This window comes from Tenrec ecaudatus, chromosome 10 (assembly GCF_050624435.1).
Source record: "Tenrec ecaudatus isolate mTenEca1 chromosome 10, mTenEca1.hap1, whole genome shotgun sequence".
Taxonomy (NCBI): Eukaryota; Metazoa; Chordata; class Mammalia; order Afrosoricida; family Tenrecidae; genus Tenrec; species Tenrec ecaudatus.
Window position 1 is genome coordinate 9318643 of NC_134539.1, and position 19280 is coordinate 9337922.

A 19280-nucleotide genomic window follows, 5' to 3' on the forward strand; every position below is an offset into this window, starting at 1 on the left:
ACAGGAAATCCAGCACACATATGGCAGCTGAAAGAACCACAGTTGGAGCCAGCCCCAAAGGGTGGTGGCCCCTAAGTTCCACATGTGGAACATACAGGACACACTTCGCACGGGTCTGGAGCCCCGCCCCTAATTTCTGCTATCAGACATCTTCATGAGAGCCCAAATAAACAAAGAAAACTCTACTTCAGTAGAATCAATTCCTACTCATAGTGACCCCTTGGGACAAAGTTGAACTGCTCCTGGGGGTTTCCAAGGTGTAAATGCTTTATAGGAGCCAGCAGCCTCGTCTTCCTCCCGTGGAGCAATTGATGGGTTTGAACCACCAACCATAGAGTGAGCACCCAGTGTTTAACTGACTGCGCCACCGGAATCCTTCCTGATAAACACACTAAGCTAAACAGATTTCAAAAGCGTAGCTACCGGGGTGCATTCCTCAGATCTCAGGTCCAACTAGCTTGTTCTCAACCTCACACCTGCCTGCCACACTTTTTCTCTTTTTGGAGTATGTTAAATGGCCTCCAGAAATGCCAGCCCAGGAGGTGATACCTAATCACGAAATGTTTTATGTAACTCGGGTTGGTGGGGTGTGTGTGGAATAGCTGTTCCTCTTTTCCTTGGGCCTCTCCTCCTCTTGCCCGTGGGCTCATCTTATGTCCACTCTCAGTGAGTGCTGCTGGTTACCGGCCCAGGACAATGCAGTAATCCTACCCCGCACTGTGGTCGTGTGCTCAGGTTCCCAAGCAGGCCCCGGGGCACAGCAGTTTAAGTGCTCTGTTGCCAATTAAAAGGTCAACGGTTTGAACTTACCAGCCCCTCAGCAGGAGAAAGAGGTGGCAAAGATGTACCTCCTTGAAAAGCCTATGGCTCACGTTCTTCTCTGTCCTCTAGAATGGTTGGCAATTGGAATCAATGTGATGGCAATGGGTTTGCTCAGGATCTCAAAACCAGAGGAGTCCCTGGCCTTGACATTTACTGGCTGCCTAAACTTAGGGAAGCCACCTAACCTTTTAAAACATGCACTTTCTCATTAGCAAAAGGGCACAATGATAGGTAAGTACTTCACTGGGCTGCCTTAAAAGAACTCATGTAAAACACATGGTGATCACTCAACAAGCGCTCACAAGGGATTGTGGTCACCATTCCTGGTAGTAGTGTTGGAAGTTGCTGTTCTTTCTCCTCCGAAATGTCTGCTTGACTTCTGTTGCATGCCTCAGCATCGTTACAGTAGCACAGAGATCCAGGGGGGTTTGCTCAGCAGTCTCTATTTTATGATTGGTCTCTATCCAGGTGGCATAGTGGTTACATGTTGGACTGCTAACCGCGAGGTCCACAGTTTGAGACCACCAGCCAGCCCCACAGGAGAAAGATTATATTTTCTACTCCCATAATCAGTAACCATCTCAGAAACTCACACTCTACCCTGTCCTATAAGGTCATAAAGAGTCAGAGTCGCCTCAATGGCAGTGTGTTGGTTTGGAGCCTTGCAGGCCACAGCTACTTTGTACTCTCAAGAATGTACAAGATGGGGTAGAGAGAATTCTGGACAAGCGTCTTTCCTCCCAGCAATTTCACAAGATTAGGGATTTTATCTAGCTAAAGAAGCGAGTCTTCAACACTCTCCACGGGACAGATTTATCGCAACTGGAAACATTGCATGATCAAAGACACCCTCAAATAAAGCTATGCGCCACCTGACAGTTTAAAAGTAGCATATGGTGAGTTTTCTTATCCATTTCATGGCTGGCATGCATGGATTTTCCACTTGGTCGTATGTGCTCTTGGCATTAACAAAAAGCCAGGTTCTTAATAAAAGAATATTAAACCATTCAAAGAGCATGAAATTGTGCTATGTGCCATTTAAATTTTTTTGTTGTACAAGATATACACAGAAAAACATACATCAATTCAGCAATTTCAACATGTACAATTCAGTGGGCACTGGCTACAGCCTTCAAGTGGTGGCATCGTCCTTCACAGCCTTTTTGGAATGGCTTCACCATCATCAGCATAAACTCACTGTACCCTAAATTTTCATCTAACCTTTCCAGTTGCTATTGTCAATTTGATCTCATATAGATGATACTTTGAAGAACAGGATGCTCAAGGCAGACATTCCTCTGTAATTCTGCTAAGACCTTGTTTGATTTAAGGAGTCCTGGGGGCACAGTAAGGAGCCCCGAAGGCGGAGTGGATTACGCTGCACAACACAGGGTCACTGTGAAACAGATCTGACTCACCAGTGGAACGTTCATCAGTGAGCACACAAGCCATGGTTCCAACCTACCAGCAACTCCCGAAGAGGAAAGATGAGGCTGTTTGCTCTTGTTTGGAATTAGTCTCAAAATCCCTACAAAGGCTGGTTCTGAGATAGAACCAAGTCAATGGCAGTTTGTTGGTTTAGTGTTTAGTTTAAAGCTGAGTTTCAAATCAGTTCAATCAGATTTAACCTTTTCTGCTGAGAATCAACCTTTCCAATCAAGATATACTGTCAGACCTACATTTTTATGATATCCTTAGGTGATTCTTTTGTGTACATAATGGCTACATATGTTTTCCTAGATCAGCAAAGGCATTTATCAGAGGAAGGCTGATAGCAATAAATGCGCACATGAAAAAGGAAGAGAGACTCGTGGATGATATGCTGCCACAAAACTTATACACATTAGAGAAGAGTCAAGAGAACAGCCCTACTAATAGCAAGAGGATAGAAATAATGAAAATCAGAGCTGGCAAACAGGAAATGGGAAACAAGAAAACTATGGAAATTTTAATGCTGCTAAATGTTGGTTCTTTGAAAGAATTAACAGAATTGATAGACCACTGGCAAACCTAACCAAAGGAAGGAAGGAACAAACGACATTTACAAGGATGAGGGATGAAACAGGGGACATTACAAAAAACCCGAATGAAATCAAAAGGATAATTACACAGTACTATGAAGGTCTATACGCTAATGAATTCAACAATTTGGAAGACATGGACAAATATTTGGAAGCACAATCCCTCCCCAGACTATCCCAGATGGATGTCAAGAACCTCAACAGACCCATAGCAATGGAAGAAATAGACAAGGTAATCAAGGAATTACCAACAAAAAATTCCCTGGGGCCAAATGGCTTCACAGGAGAATTCTACCAAGCAGTCGGGGAAGAACTAACACCAATCCTACACAAACTCTTCCAGAACATAGAAAATGACAGAAAACTCCCAGACTTGTTCTATGAAGCTAGTATAACCCTGATACCTAAAGCGGGCAAAGATACCACAAGAATCAAGAACTACAGACCAATATCCCTAATGAACATTGATGCAAAAATCCTTAACAAGATACTGGCCGATAGAATATAAGAGCATATTAAAAAAATTCATCATGACCAAGTGGGATTCATACCAGGGATGCTGGGATAGTTCAACAACGAAAGGCCATCAGCATTATTCGCCACATTGGCAGGAAAAATGTTAAGAACCACATGATAATATCGATAGATGCAGAAAAAGCATTCAACACACATTCCTGTTTAAGACACTCAAGAAGAAAGGAAGAGAAGGGAAATTCCTCAATAATATACAAGCCAGATATGAAAAACCAACAGCCAACGTGGTAGTTAATGGAGAAAAGATGAAAACAATCCTACTGAAAAAGGGGACCAGATAAGGATGCCCCTTGTCCCCACTCCTATTTAACATCGTACTGGAAGTCCTAGCGAACAACAGAAGACAAAGGAAAGATATTAAAGGTATTCATCTGGGGAAGGAAGAGGAGAAATTATCATTATTCACAGACGATATGAGTCTATACATCGAAGATTGCCTAAACTCCACAAGTGGAGGGTTGGAAGCAATAGAGGAATATAGCAGAGTGGCAGGACACGAAGTCAACAAACAGAAGTCTTTTGGACTGCTCTACACATCAGACAAGATCACAGAAGAGACAATGAAAAGGTAGTACCTTTACAATAGCCAAGCACAAATGGTAATACCTAGGGATATACCTGACTTAAAAAAATGAAAGAGACAGCTAGCAGAGCCGCGGTCCGGACAGCAGCACGTGCCCCGAGCTCTCCGCCTTCCCCCTGCCAGCCCGAGGCAGCCCAAGCTCAGTCCGCGGCCCCAGCAGAAGCACGGAGAAGCTGTCCCAGTAGCAACGCCATGGCCGGGTGGAACGCCTACATCGACAACCTCATAGCGGACGGGACCTGTCAGGACGCGGCCATCGTAGGCTGTAAGGACTCGCCCTCTGTCTGGGCCGCTGTACCCGGGAAAACCTTCATCAACATCACGCCAGCTGAGGTTGGAGCCCTTGTTGGCAAAGACCGGTCAAATTTTTTCGTGAATGGGCTGCCACTTGGGGGCCAGAAATGTTCTGTGATCCGGGACTCACTGCTGACAGACGGGGAATACACCATGGATCTTCGCACCAAGAGTACTGATGGAGCCTCCTTCAACCTCACTGTCACCATGACTGCCAAGACGCTAGTCCTGCTGATGGGCAAAGAAGGGGTCCGCGGTGGTTTGATCAACAAGAAATGTTATGAAATGGCTTCTCACCTGCGGTGTTCCCAGTACTGACATCGTCTGCCCCTTGCCCCCCCACCACCACTTCCCACTGCTTTTGCAACCCCCCCATACACACACGCCATTTTTATTTTGGGGGCCATTACCCCATACCCCTTATTGCTGCCAAAACCATATGGGGTGGGGGGTTGGGGCTGGATGGACAGGCACCTCCCCATCCCCATCCCTCCTCCTGTGTGTGGTGGGAAAACTTTGTTTGGGGCGGGGTTCTGAATAAAAAATATTCTACTAAAAAAATGAATGATTTGTATGAGGAAAATTATAAAACACTACTACAAGAAATCAAGAGTGACCTCAACAAATGGAAGAATATCCCACGCTCGTTGATTGGCAGACTCAATATAGTAAAGATGTCAGTTCTGCCCAAGGCACTATATAAGTTCAATGCTATCCCAATATGAATACCACCATCCTTCTTCAAAGAATTGGAAAAACTGATTACCAACTTCATATGGAGGGGGAAGCTCAGAATTAGTAGAGAACTCCCCAAGAAGAAGGACAAAATGGGAGGGCTTCCTCTACCTGACTTTAGCACATACTATACGGTCATAGTAGTCAAAACAGTGTGGTACTGGTGTAACAGCAGATATTCAGATCAATAGAAAAGAGCTGAAGACCCAGAAATAAAAACATCAGAATACAGGCAACTGATCTTTGATAAGGGCCAAAAAAATATCAAATGGGAAACAGAGGACCTCTTCAATAAATGGTGCTGGAAAAAATAGATATCTACCTGCAGAAAAATGAAGCAAGACCCTTATCTCACTCCATGCACAAGAATAAACTCAAGGTGGATCATAGACCTTGAGATGAAACCCCAAACAATTAGGGCCATTAATGAGGGAATTGGGACAAACCTGAGAACTTGGCACAGGGAATACATAGGCTATTAGAAATGGGGAAGGATATAAATACAGAGGAGTCACAAATAGACAAGTGGGATATACTGGAGAAAAGACACCTGTGTACATTGAAAGAATTCACCAACAGAGTAATAAGAGAGCCCACCGAGTAGGACAACATTTTTTGCAATGACACATCAGACAAAGGCCTTATTACTAAAAGCTACAATACTTTGCAAGCTTACAATAAGACAAAAATTAATTGCCCACCGAGAAGGTGGGCAAAGAACCTGAACAGAAGTTTCACAGAGTCTGAAATCCAAATGGCTAATAAACATATGAGAAAATGTTCCTGATCATTAGCCACAGGAGAAATGCAAATGAAACAACAATGAGATACCACCTAACACCCTCAAAGATAGCCCAATTCAAAAAATCAGAAAGCAACAAGTGTTGGACGGGCTGTGGGGAGACAGGAACTCTCATCCACTGCTGGTGGACCTGTAGGTATGTACAGTCACTATGGAAATCAATTTTCTGATTTCTAAAACAGATGGAAATTGAGCAACCATATGCCCCAGCAATCCCCCTATTGGGGAAGAGGCAAGAAACAAACCACAGCCAGACATCTGTGCCCCCATGTTCATTGCGGCACAGTTCACAGTCACAAGAAGTTGGAAACAACCCAAATTTCCATCAACAGACGAATGGATTAAAAAACTGTGGTACATACATACAATGGAGTACCATGCATCGCTAAAAAGCAGTGATGAATGCATGAAGCATATCGCCATATGGGAAGACCCGGAGGAAATTATGCTAAGTGAAGTAAGCCAAACACAAAAGAACAAGTACAACATGAGTCAGGTGAGGTAAATTTATTAAAAAGAAAAAGAAAGAAAGAAAAGAAAAATGCAAAAGAGGCACAGGGGGAAAGTTACTGTATACAAACCCTCCAGGGGTGAGATCCAGGTAGTATGGCAGGGGCCAGACCAAATCCAGGGGTACATATGGTAGCCAACTATAAAGGAGGGGTGGGGTCAGGGAGGAAAGGGGGGCAAAAAAGAGATGTGTGGCGGGGTAACAGGGCACTGACCCACCCAAGGGGAGGGTATCATTTGTGTCTCCACAGGGAAATAGGGACCAGTGTTCTGGGATATGAATGCAGCGTGCCAGTATGGGGTGGGGATCCAGTGGAGGGGCCTCAGGGCTCGGCCCCCATACCAGCTACATGGACGGCCCCCATACCAGCTACATGGACAACTGTCCCTCACCCAGAAGAATTTACTTGAGAGGATGGCACTGAAGCTGCAGCTAGGGAAGAGGGGCGTGTCTGATCAGAGCACATGGGAGCAAATGAATGGGGAGGAAGAGAAAGTGGAGCACAACCTAGCCCAGCAGGCCTGGAGGACAATATCCCTGCTCTGAACAGCCAATTCACAGAGTGGACCATATGACTGATCCCACTATGAGACACACCATTCCTCGCTGGCCCAGGGCCCCATGAGGGGCAACACTCAGACTCTGTGTCAGAACTGGCCCGGGCTGACCCCACCACACCGAGGCAAAACAGTAAAGGCATGCGGCAGAGCAACGGGGGAGCTCCTGAGGGAGTACAAAGGTCAGACTCTGGGGCCAGAGCGTGGCACCCCATCGGACCTGAATGGAGGACACGCCCAGAGTTCAAACATCAGATCTTGACCTATTTACTGGTTTTTCTTTCTTTTTAAAATTTCTTCCTTTTTTTCTCTTAATTAATTTATTCTTCTTTGGGTCATTGGTTTCTTTTTTGTTGTGATCAATGTGTTCTCATTCATCACCTGTCTTGCTATGGCTTGTTTTCTGGTGCACGTTATTATCTCTACAGATCTATCTAGATAAGATAGTCTGGATGAACTGTCTGGTGGAGAAAACAATGGGACAAATGGTTCTGGGGGACATGGGAGATGGGGAGGCAAGGGTAAGGAGGTGGTGTTGACCAACCCAGGGACAGAGGAGCAACAAGTGATACAAAATTAGTGTAAAGGAGGATGTGAGAGGCCTGGTAGGGATTCAGCAAGGGCAATGTAACTGAGAGAAATTACTGAAACCCAAATGAAGGCTGAGCATGATAGTGGAGCAAGAGGAAAGTAAAAGGAAATAGAGGAACGAACTAGGTGACAAAGGGTATTTATAGAGGTCTAAATACAGGCATGCACATATGTAAATATATTTATATAGGATGGTGGGGAAGTAGATCTACATGCATATATTTATAGGTTTAGTATTAAGGCAGCAAATGGACATTGGACCTCCACTCAAGTACTTACTCAATTCAAGAACAAGTTTCTCTATGAAATTGGCATTCCATGATGCACACCTTCCCGACACGATCGCTGAAGACAAATGTATGCATAAGCAAATGTGGTGAAGAAGCTGACAGTGCCCAGCTGTCAAAAGATATAGCCTCTGGGGTCTTAAAGGCTTGCAGATAAACAAGCGGCCATCTAGTTCAGAAGCATCAAAGCCCACATGGAAGAAGCACACCAGCCTGGCTGACCACGAGGTGTAGAAGGGACCAGTTATCAGACATCAAAAAACTAAAAATCGTATCAGTGGGTGCCCACTTTCCTGAAAGGATCACTGAAGACAAATGTGTACATATGCAAATGTGGTGAAGAAAGCTAATGGTGGCCGGCTATCAAAAGATATAACGTCTGGGGTCTTAAAGTCTTGAAGATAAACAAGTGGCCATCTAGCTGAGAAGCATCAAAGTCCACATGGAAGAAGCACACCAGCCTGGGTGGCCACGAGGTGTCAAAGGGATCAGGTATCAGGTATCAAAGAACAAAAAATCATATCATTGTAAATGAGTGGGAGTTCAGAGTGGAGATTCAAATCCCATTGGTAGGCAACTGGATATCCCCTTACTGAAGGGTTGTGGGGAGGAAATGAGCCAGTCAGGGTACAGGGTAGTAATGATGAAACATATAACTTTCCTCTAGTTCTTAAATGCTCCCCCCCCCACTCTCATGATCCCAATTCTATCTTACAAATCTGGCTAGACCAGAGGGTGTACATTGGTACAGATAGGAATTGGAAACACAGGGAATCCAGGACAGATGACCCCTTCAGGACCAGTGGTGAGAGTGGTGATACCTGGAGGGAGGAGGGAATGTGGGGTGGAAAGGGGGAACCGATTACAAGAATCTACGTATAACCTCCTGGGGGATGAACAACAGAGAAGTGGACAAGGGGACATGTCGGACAGTGTAAGATATGATAAAATAATAATAATTTATGAATTATGAAGGGTTCATGAGGGAGAGGGGAAAGGAGAGGGAGGGGGGAAATGAGGAGCTGATACCAAGGGCTGAAGTAGAAAGCAAATGCTTTGAGAATGATGATGGCAACAAATGTACAAAAGTGCTTGACACAATGGATGGATGGATGGATTGTGATAAGAATTGTACAAGCCCCCAATAAAATGATTTTTTAAAAAAAGATTCTCCTAGATCAGCAGTTCTCAACCTGTGAGTTGTGACCCCTTTGGGGTTGAACGCCCTTTTCACGGGGGTCGTCCAATTCATAACAGTAGCAAAATGACAGTTATGAAGTAGCAATGAAAATAATTTTATGGTTGGGGGTTCACCACAACATGAGTAACTGTATTAAAGGGTCATGGCATTAAGAAGGTTGAGAACCACTGTCCTAGATGGTTTGCAGAAGGCTATGGATGGCAGTGGACACCCACAATCCACCGGCACTCTCACCGTGTGATGAAGCTTTCGGTCAATCCCCTCTGACCCTAGAGCAGGGACATGGCTAGCCTCGCTCTCAGAGAGAGAACACGGTGAAGCAGATTAGGGCAAATGTACTTGGGTTAAAACACAGCACTTTATCATCTAATCTTCCTTTTAACCTATTTTAAATTTATTCCAGTTTTAAATCTTTTCTGCTGTCGTTTGAGCTTTTACTACTTTATCTTGTCATTGTTGTTGGTTTTCTGTTTGTTTGTCATTTTTGTTTTGTATGTTTTTTTCTGTATAGAAGATCCAGGATAGGTGAATCTATAGATACAATAATTGGATTCATAATTCTCAGGGGTCTGACAGGGGAGGTTGAGGAAAATAGGGAGCTAACAACGAGTACAAGAAAGAAAATATTCTAAAATTGATTGTGGTGATGATTACACAACTCTCGTTAATATGGTTGAAATATTGAATTATATAAAGTGTGAATTACATGCCAATAAAACTTATTTTAAAGAATCACTTTTAATCTACATGGACCACTTTGGAATCTATAAAAACCACCAGAAAATTTTGTTAAAATATAAATTCCAATTCAGTCCATCCAGAGTGGAAAGGCAAATTCTCAGCATGGGATCAAACAGAATCGAACTGGTTCAGAATCCTACCTTATGGACGGCATCAGGGGATCGTTTCAGCTTAAGCTTTAAAGACTCAAAAAACAAAACCAAACTCACTGCCATTGAGTTGAAGCTGACTCATGGTGACCCCATGGGAAAGGGTAGAACTGTCCCTGTGGGTTTCTGAGACTGTAACTATGGGAGTAGGCAGCCCTATCTGTCTGCCACAGTGCGGGGAACCAGTATGCCATTAGGGTTCCTGGCTTACGGACGAGCTCAGGCCTCTTAGGGCGCAAGGTGGGGGCAGAGGTGGCCGTCCAGTCTCAGTGACGCCAACCCCACACCAACCCTGGTAGTACTTATGTGGATTCCCACTTAACAGATGAGAAAACAGACATGCCGAAGTAGTAAATACCTTGACCCAGATCACACCGTAACTTATGCCGTTTTATTTCATTGTTCTGGAATTTTTATAAGGACTGTGAAATGTGTTCTAATGCAATTACATTGATTAGGTGGGAAGGAGAGAAGGTTTTCATTTTCCTAAAAGAACATATTTGCTCTTTAAAAAGGGAACATACACATAACTAAAATCCAACACAATATAACATAAGGATTGCCTCTAAACCAAAACCTAGAGACGATCGCTCTTTCCCAGAATTTCCCTGACGGGACAGTGGTGATTTTTATAGGGAAACCCCAATTGTTCATCCTGATGGAAAGAATGAAGTGGAGAATCAAAAAATCATTTCTGTCTGCAGTGTGCACTATGGGGACTAGAAAATTAACCTTTTTGATCATGTTCTACATGGGCTAATTACTACCATTACGGTTCCTTTCCCAAATGAGCTCAATTCAGGACAGAATCCCAGAAGCATTTTGGTGACAGGGGATTTAAACATGCGCTGTGGTTAATCCAAGAAGTAGAGATTTTACACATGGTTCATTAAGATCTGCCTGCATGACAAAAAGATCACACATTGGTGAAGTATGCAGCAGAGCCGGCGTTTCAGATGCTTAGAAGGTAGATTCCATTCAGCTGCCCAGCAGTCACTGGGAGACTGACGTACTGGGCAAGGCACTATATAACATCCAGGAAACCATGTGTGATTATAAAGGACATAGAAGGGTGACTGGTGAGGAACTAAATAATAATAGTAGCGTAATTCCAGCTCCATGCATTGAGCATTCATTCCTTTATGCCAGCTCTTTCTAAGCTCCTTAAATATATTAACTTATTTTACCCTCCTCTAAGCATAACCTAATTTCTGTGGGGCTGATTCTGATTCATAGCTTATAGGACAGAGAACTGTTCCCTGAATTTCCAAGGTAATAAATCTTTACTGGAGCAGACTGTCACCTCTCTCTCCCCAAGAGCACCAGGTGGGTTTGAACTGAGTGCTTACACTACCATATCACCATACTCCGGTGCTGTTTCATTCTGCTCTACAGACACTACGTGTTAGAACACATCACATAACACATCACATAACAACAGTCTCATAAATAAAACATTTTAAAAACCATTCATATTGAGCTGATTTTTCCTTATATCCACCCTATATACAGTTTCTGAGACTAAATTTTTATGGGAGCAGACAGCCTCATCTTTCTTCAAGGGAGAGACTGGTGAGTTTGAACTGCCAACCTTGAGTTTAGGAGTCCAAGACCTAACCCAGAGCACCACTAGGAAGCCTCAAAAAAGCATAGTGTAGACAAAGACAAACTCAGATTGCTGTGGAGGTGACCCTAGGTGTGGAGAGTAGAACTGCCTTGTCAAGCTTTCAAGACTGATGTTGGGAAGCAGATCGTCACAGAGAGAACATGGGCAGCAGCGCAGGCATGTTCCTACATTGGAAAGTCCAGAGAGTTCTGTACTTCGGTTTGATAGGACATTTTCTCTCAGAGTGACTTAATCTTGGTCTCACACTGCTTCTTCTTCATCTTTTTAAAGCAGTGTTACCACCATCCCATTTCCCAGCTGTCAGCTGGTTGAACCGTAGTGGCTTACCCACCACCTAGAGGTGACTGTGTTGTGGAGAACTGGCTATCAACACGCATAGTGGACTGGATTCAATAGAGCTTCTGGATTAAGACAGACTAGGAAGAAATGCTTGATAACCTACTTCTGAAAATACACCATCTATGTAAACCCCTAGGATCACTGGGAGACAAGTTCCCTGGGTTGGAAGATAAACCAGATTCACAGGGGCCACAACCATGACCTTGAGCATACCAATGACCCTGAAGATGGTGCAGGACAGGGCAAAACTCTGCTGCCATTTGTTGAGCTGGCTGGACTTCAAATGACAAGAAGTGTATCCATGTCATTCATTGCACTCAGAAGAACTGCTGAAAGGGCAGCGTTGTTTGAAGTAACCCCAATTGTCCCCGCCCCTGAGAAAAGTAACCCTTTGGGGGAAAAACACATGAAAACCAAACGCACTGCCATGAGTCACTGCTGACTCACAGCGATCCCCTGCGGGCTTCCAGGACCGCAGCTGTTTGCGGGAGTGGAAAGCCCAGTGTTTCTCCCGCATTGCGGCTGGTGGTTTCATACTGCCCACCATGTGCATTCTCCTCGAAACACACATGCTAAGCAGTCAGGCAACATAGATGATGGCATCGTGATTCTGTCGCCGCTCTTTTCTCCCTGTATTAAAGACACGAAATCTCCGGTTGTGTACCCTAACCCTCACCAACATGGCGGTGGTCCAACAGAGGAATCTGGAGATTTGAACGAGACGAGCTCATCTTTAGGGTTAAAAAATCCTTTCCTTTGCTACTGCCCAAGGCCATCGAAATCATGCTTTCAGGTAATAGGAAAGAGAGAGGAAATGAGAGTGGTTGTGTATTGCGTGGGAGGAGAGTCTGCATTACGGAGTCTTTTGAAGCCAGTTGAGACATGACGTGAGACCCTTGAAGTACCTCCATGACTCATCGTCAACTTCCACGTTCATGAAGAAGGTGCTTTGTCTACTGTCCAGGCTGAGAAAATTAACAGAGTAGTCCCCTTCCCCAAATACTCTGCTCCTGGATACTTGGCCCCTGGGGGGGACACCTTAAGAAGGCAACCTCCTCAGCACTTGGTATGAGCCTGCCTTCTTGCTTCCAGCCATGACTTCATCTCAGAATTTTAAAATATTTATCTTTGCTTGAATTATATAACCTCATACATCTGAGGAAGTTACAGTTAATTTCCATCTCAGAGGCATCAGCGCCAAGTCAGATGGTAAAGCGAGACCTATTATTAATATGATTATTTTTTTAATTGAAAGGATAAAGTCATTTTTCTTAAGCAAGCGGTTGACTAGCTCAAGGGTGTGTTGGAGAATGGAGGAGTGAGGGGCAACTCACAAAGTCCAGGTCCTCACCTGGACAATTGCAAAGATTGGAGCGCCCTTTAAGCCCCAAGGCATTTGTGCAGTATGTTAACGAGGCAGTGAAGCTGCCACATCCCACCAGAGGACAAGCTACAAATTGGGTGAGCTCCCTTCAGCCTCCTGAGGAAGGAGGACAGGGTTCCAGGGAGAAGGTGCTAAGCAATCCCTCTGTTTGAGTGTGATAAAGCGGCAGGAAGCTCAGCCCAGGGAAGTCAGAAGGAGCAGGCCCTCTGGCTGCATCTTTTCTCTTTGCAGCATCTCCTTTCTGAGACTGTCATGAAAGTCCTGCATTTGCAAGGCCTTGTATTTTGGTTCTCATATGAATGTTCTGCCTTCTTCTTGCCTGCAGGTTGCCGTGATAGCCACTAATTATGCCATCTAGAGTCTTTCTCCCCTGCCCATCTGTAATGTTTTTATGATGTGCGGGCTTGTTAGTGTCTCTGATGCTGGTAGCAGTATTTCAAATACCACGTAGAACACCCATAAGGCTAGGGGAAAAGACCTGGGGGTCTACCTCCAAAAATGAGTCCTGGAACACCTGGTGTTTCACAACATAGCACTGCCCGGTTCTTCTCATCCAGCTCACTTTGGACACATCAGTAGAAGGGACTGATTCATCTCATTGCCATCAAGCCCACTGCCACCCATAGGGACCCTATGAGGCAGGGTAGAAGTGCCCGGTGGACTGTTGAGACTGTAACTCTTTATGGGAGTAAAAAACCTCATTTGTCTCCCATGGAGCAGCCGGTGGTTTCAAACTGCTGGCCTTATGGTTCGCAGCTCAGTATGTAACTCACTATGTCACCAGGGGTCCTGGAGAAGGACATTATTTTTCATCAAGTAGAGGACCAGCAAGTGATAGGAGACACTAGGTCAGATGGATTGGCACAATGGACTCAAAACATGCTGGCGGTGATGAGGAGTCTGATGGAGAGCACCTCACCAGGACTCAAGGTCACCAGGGGTCAGAGTGCACTTGTCAGAGGCTATCTGTCGCTACCTACTTGAAGCGCTTCACAAAGAGAGTGCTCCCCAACCTCTTCCCCACCTCCTCTCTGACCATCATAGCTTTCACCCTTCTCTCCATACAAATGAGTGGAGTTTGTAATGTTCCACCTGTGCCTTGATTCTAGCAATTTCCTGTTAGCCAGAATGTTTTATCTGCATGTCTCCACTTAAGATTATTGTATGCATCTTCAAGACATTGCATAATTCCAAGGGCATGTATGCCTCTCCTTTAATCCTCCCATTAACAGATGCAACTAATACTTCCTCTACGAGGCCACTTAAGCATTTTGCATATATACATACCCAGAATAGGGATTTGGAATTAAATAAAGATAATGAAATTGCTTTGGGGTGGCGTCCAAATCCTTTGTCAAGATCCAATTCCAAGTCTGGATATCCTTCCCATACCCACACTTGCTGCAGGATGGGCACTCCAGAATGGGAGCCAGTATCAGGAAACGGATATTGTTGGGTGCCATCAACTTGGCCCCAAGCCACAGCGACCCTCTGTACAACCGAAGGACCCACTGCCCAGTCTTGGGCCAGCCTCGCAGTTGTTTCCATGCTTGAGCCCAGGAACTGGATAGCATGTCCTAAATTATTGTGCAGGGAAGTTAGACCAAGCTAGGAGAGCAAGCCGACTCACGGGATGGAAAGGAGAAGTTGAGGTATGGGGTCATGGTAGGGTTAAGAAATCAGGACGCAAAGGGGCAAGGACTAACAAAGAAAGTGTCAGAAAACGTATGTTCCTTTCAGAGGGGAAATCAAGCAAGCACCTGTTGAGACTTGGTATGTGGCCTGATGCTTGTCAAGTCGGTCAGCTTCATTTTAACGCATCAACTCAGTTCTTGGGACAGACAGAGTAAGCAGGCATTCAACAAATCTTGTGGTATAGCAAATGGATGAATGAATACATTCACAGATTCATCCATACTTGCCTTCTCTTCCCTCTAGAGCAGTGGTTCTCAACCTGACTCATGCCGTGACCCTTTAATATTATTTTTGTTGCTACTTCATAAGTGTCATTTTGCTACTGTTATGAATCAGGCGACCCCTGTGAAAGGGTCATTAGAGCCCCCAAAGGGGTCGCGACCCACCGGTTGAGAACCACTTGCCAGCTATGATGCTAGTCACTGATGTGCCCGGGGACAACTGTGACTCCTGCGCAAAGCAATCACCAATCAGTCACACGGCTGTTTCTTCTTCTCACAGCCATCATTTCAACAGCGGAATAACACGATTATGCCGAGGGCGAGCCATCAAGTTTTACTTCTCCAAGTTTCATCATGTTAAGTGGGGTAGTTTTCTGAGCAGAGGGAGGTGCCGGCAAGCAGATAGTAAAGGCTGCCAACTAGTGCCGCTTTCTTTAGCTCGCTGATGAAAGCGCCATGGACGCTATCACGGGCCCGGGGCTCTCCTTTACTCCCCACCTCATCCTTCTAGTAACATCTGCTCACTGGGCTAGGGATCAATTATCTCCACGGTGGGGATATTGCTGCCAGTCCTCAAGGCGAAAAGCCTGCATGCGAGACCAGCCTGGGACAACAGCCCAGAAGCTTGATGTTAGCCTCTGCCATCATTCCATCTCAGTCAAAGGCTCTGCTCTCCTTCCGCAGGAAGACGCAGCGCACGTGACTGAGCAGGCTGCGGCTGTTCAAGGGGCTGGGGCACAGCCCTGAAAGCCAAGGTTCTGTTGGTGACTGTGTCCAACATCAAGATGGGCTCGGAGGGCAAGCTTCTCTCCACGCGTCCATGTCCTGCTTCAAATGGTGACTCCCACGTCAACACTGGTGATTGAGCACCTCCTGCCTTCAAGGTGCTGTTGCGGGGTGGGAAGTTCCAGGGAAGGGTCTGTTGAAAAGCAAACAAACTCTTCAGTATCCAGAAGAAAGATAAGCGATTGTATTGCCACAAAAGTGATACGATAAAGGGATGCCGATTCCTCCATACGCATTCAGGGGAGTTAAACAGCTAAAGAGCTTCCACTGCGGCACGTTTCCAAATCTCTTTAAGCATGGAATCCTTTTGCATGGGAAGTTCACGCACGAGTAACATTCCAAGAGACATTCTGTGGAAAATGCTACAATCACGCTTTCGGGTTGACTCGTTCCCTTGGGAGATTTATCAGTCCTTTCCAAACTATGTGCCTTGTAGCACTCGAGTTTTATGAGGTTATGAAATCCTAGGGAAGCATGAATTTCCAGGCCAAATTAATCTGGGGTTGAGGAAAACACCGTACTTGCTTCCTCCTCCCCCAGCCCTGCCACCAGAGATTGAGACTCCATTGTAGGTATTTCAGCGTTTTGAAGATGGTAACAGCACAGAAGGCCTGCATGTCCAGCAGGACAGGATTCAGAGTCGCGCGGGCTTCCCGAGGCCACCTAAGAGGAGCCCTCAGGCGCAGGAAGTATCTGAGGGAGGACACGGGCGGCTCCTTGGGCAGCCTCTCCTTCCCCTCCCGGCTCTCTGTCCCTTGGGATTCTTTTCTGAACAGAGTTGGCTTCCGCATCTTTCCTGGTGCGTTCTTTGGGGGAGGGGCTTAAGGAGAAGGAGACCATTTCCGTTCGCAGTCTTTCTGAAATGACTCCCAGATTCTGGGGTGTCAGTGCGTAGGACTCTTTAGTGCTTCATTTGGACAACGGTGTAGCTAAGTTGCAGCCTGGCAGGCTTGCACAGTAAGGGGCCCACTGAGGCCAGGGATGCCACCTTGACCGGGGGGAGTGCCTGAGTGAAAAGCTCCCCCCAGGTGGATCTTGTACCACTTTTTCAGATTCACCGCAGGGTGAATGAGATCACTAGTAGTGTTTTTAAAGACGAAGATGGCAAAGAAGACTGCAAGCAATCAGAGACTCTGCAGGGCACCTTCTAGCAGAGAAGGTGAAAGAGAAGAAATCTTCCAGCTCCACTATTGGCACGCCCGTATGGAGTGGTCTTTCTCGTGGGGAAACAGAGCGAGAGAGATGGTAGGAGAGTGGCAGGGAAAGAAAATTAAAATTCAACATGCTCTCTCACCTAGCCCGCTTGCCTATCCATTCCAAGACAATATTACTTAGTTGGAAATGCCGCTCTCCTCTCCATCCATTTACTCAGAATACCTTCGCTCTCTGATCCATCGCCATGCTCAAACACATTACACACACACCTTACTTATAGTCTGACTTTAAGCTGAACTTCTAGAGAATTCCACATCTGCAGTTTTCTAAATAGACCACCCTTTTGTCATCCAATTCAGTCCTTTACCTTCTCACATGAGCTCTGATTTCACATGAACCCTTCGCCCAAATCCAGCCTCCAGAAATAACCGACACACATGCAACTGCCCCCCTGCATAATCATTAAATCCCATTTAGGATTTTATTCCAAGAGAAGTCAATAACAATTCAGTTATTTCCACTTTGTAATTTGATTCCAATCAGTTTCTCCTTCTCGTTGGTTCCCTCTAACCTCCACTCGGCTTCCCAAAGGGCCTTGACAATGACTTAGTGAGGATGCTGGGGGTGGGTGGGGTCCACTTTGTGGTCCTGTCTATTCTCAATACTTGTTGCTATTTCGTCTGAGCACCTGTTTGCGCCTTGGAGACACCTATGCTCCAGATGGTGCTCCAGATGGTGGCCAGGCTGAGGTGCTTATTTAATATCCATCCAATTATTTGGCATTGGCAACGGTCAGTAAACTACAGCCAGGACCCCCTTCAGTCTCCAGCTTGGGGTCTCCTGTTGTCGTCTTTTTCCCTTTCTTCCCTCTCCTTCCCGATGTATGTGTTCTAGTATGGAGTCCTCCCTGGCCCGTCTAAGTCCATCCTCACAGACTTGGGTTCTCGCTCTCAAAACTTCCTGTCCTTCTGCATATCATAGACTGTCCTTTGAGTCTCTCCTTAAACAAAACAAAGCAAAGACCCATTGTAATCCATTCTGATTCAGAGAAATCCTATAGGTCAGATTTGAACCACGCCATAGGATTTATAAGGCTGTAATTAGCATGAAAGTAGACCACCATATCTTTCTTCAGCAGAGTAGCCAGGGACTCAAATCAAGTGATTGAGCACTTAACTGCTGTATCACCAGGGCTCGCCGAGTCTCTCATTAACCCAAACACCCAACCCCGTGGCCACAAAATCAATTCTGACTCCATTTTTCAAACTGAAAAGCCAAACTCACTGCCATCAAGTCGATCACAACCTATGGCGACATGGACAGAGAAGAACTGTCCATGCAGGTTTCTGAGACTGTACTCTTGACAGGAGAAGGCCCCATCTCTCTCCACTGGAGTGTCTGGTGGCTCTGAGCTGCTGACTTGTGATTAGCAGCCCACAGTGCAGCCAGGCCACTACCCCACCGCAGCCCCTCTCCCCGAGAGTGGGAAGCCTGAAGTCAGTCTTCTTGCCTCCTACACCGTGAGAGCCTCCTCTCTGCTCCTTGCAGCTGCCCACTCGTGGCATTTCTGTTACAGGATCCCTTATCTTCCCAGCAAGCAGTGAACAACAGCTGTGCAGAGTCAGGACAAATTAGCATGACAGTGCAGAATGAAACGCTATTTTCCCATGTACCATAAATACTATTTTATCCTCTATGCCAAGGCATTTTTCACTTACAGCAACTTATAGGCTATTTTGGCCTGTAAGTCCTTTGGAACTAATATCCACACTGCCCCAATCACTTCACTTCGTGCGTCTGCGAAAGCTTCCTGCTGCTGACCCGATTCAGACTCACAGTGACCCTACAGGCCAGGGTAGAACTGCCCCCTTGGGTTTCTGAGGTTACTGATGAGGAAGGTAGGAAATGAATTAAGATGATCAAAGAAGAATTGATGCCCTTCACTGCAATCAGAAGAAAAGAAAAATCTGTCTTGGAAGAAGTACAGCTGGACTGCTTCTTAGAAAGTAGGATGATGAGACTCCACCCGGCATCCTCTGGACATGCTGTCAGGAGGAAGCACTCCCTGGAAGAAGATGCCAAGCCGGTAAAGTAGAAGGCCACTGTGAAAAAGGAAGACCCTCAAGGGAAAAATGGACACAGTGGCTGTAACAAACAGGCCCAAACACAACCATTGTGAGGATGGTGCAGGACTGAGCAGTGTTTTGCTCTGTTGTGCACAGAGTCCCTGAGTCAGTCAGAGCTG

General features: G+C 45.7%; 1 pseudogene; it reads left to right on the forward strand.

Moving 5' to 3' along the window:
* Positions 1-4034: 4034 nt before the first annotated feature.
* Positions 4035-4733, forward strand: LOC142457809 (profilin-1 pseudogene; annotated as a pseudogene).
* The last annotated feature ends 14547 nt before the right edge of the window (positions 4734-19280 follow it).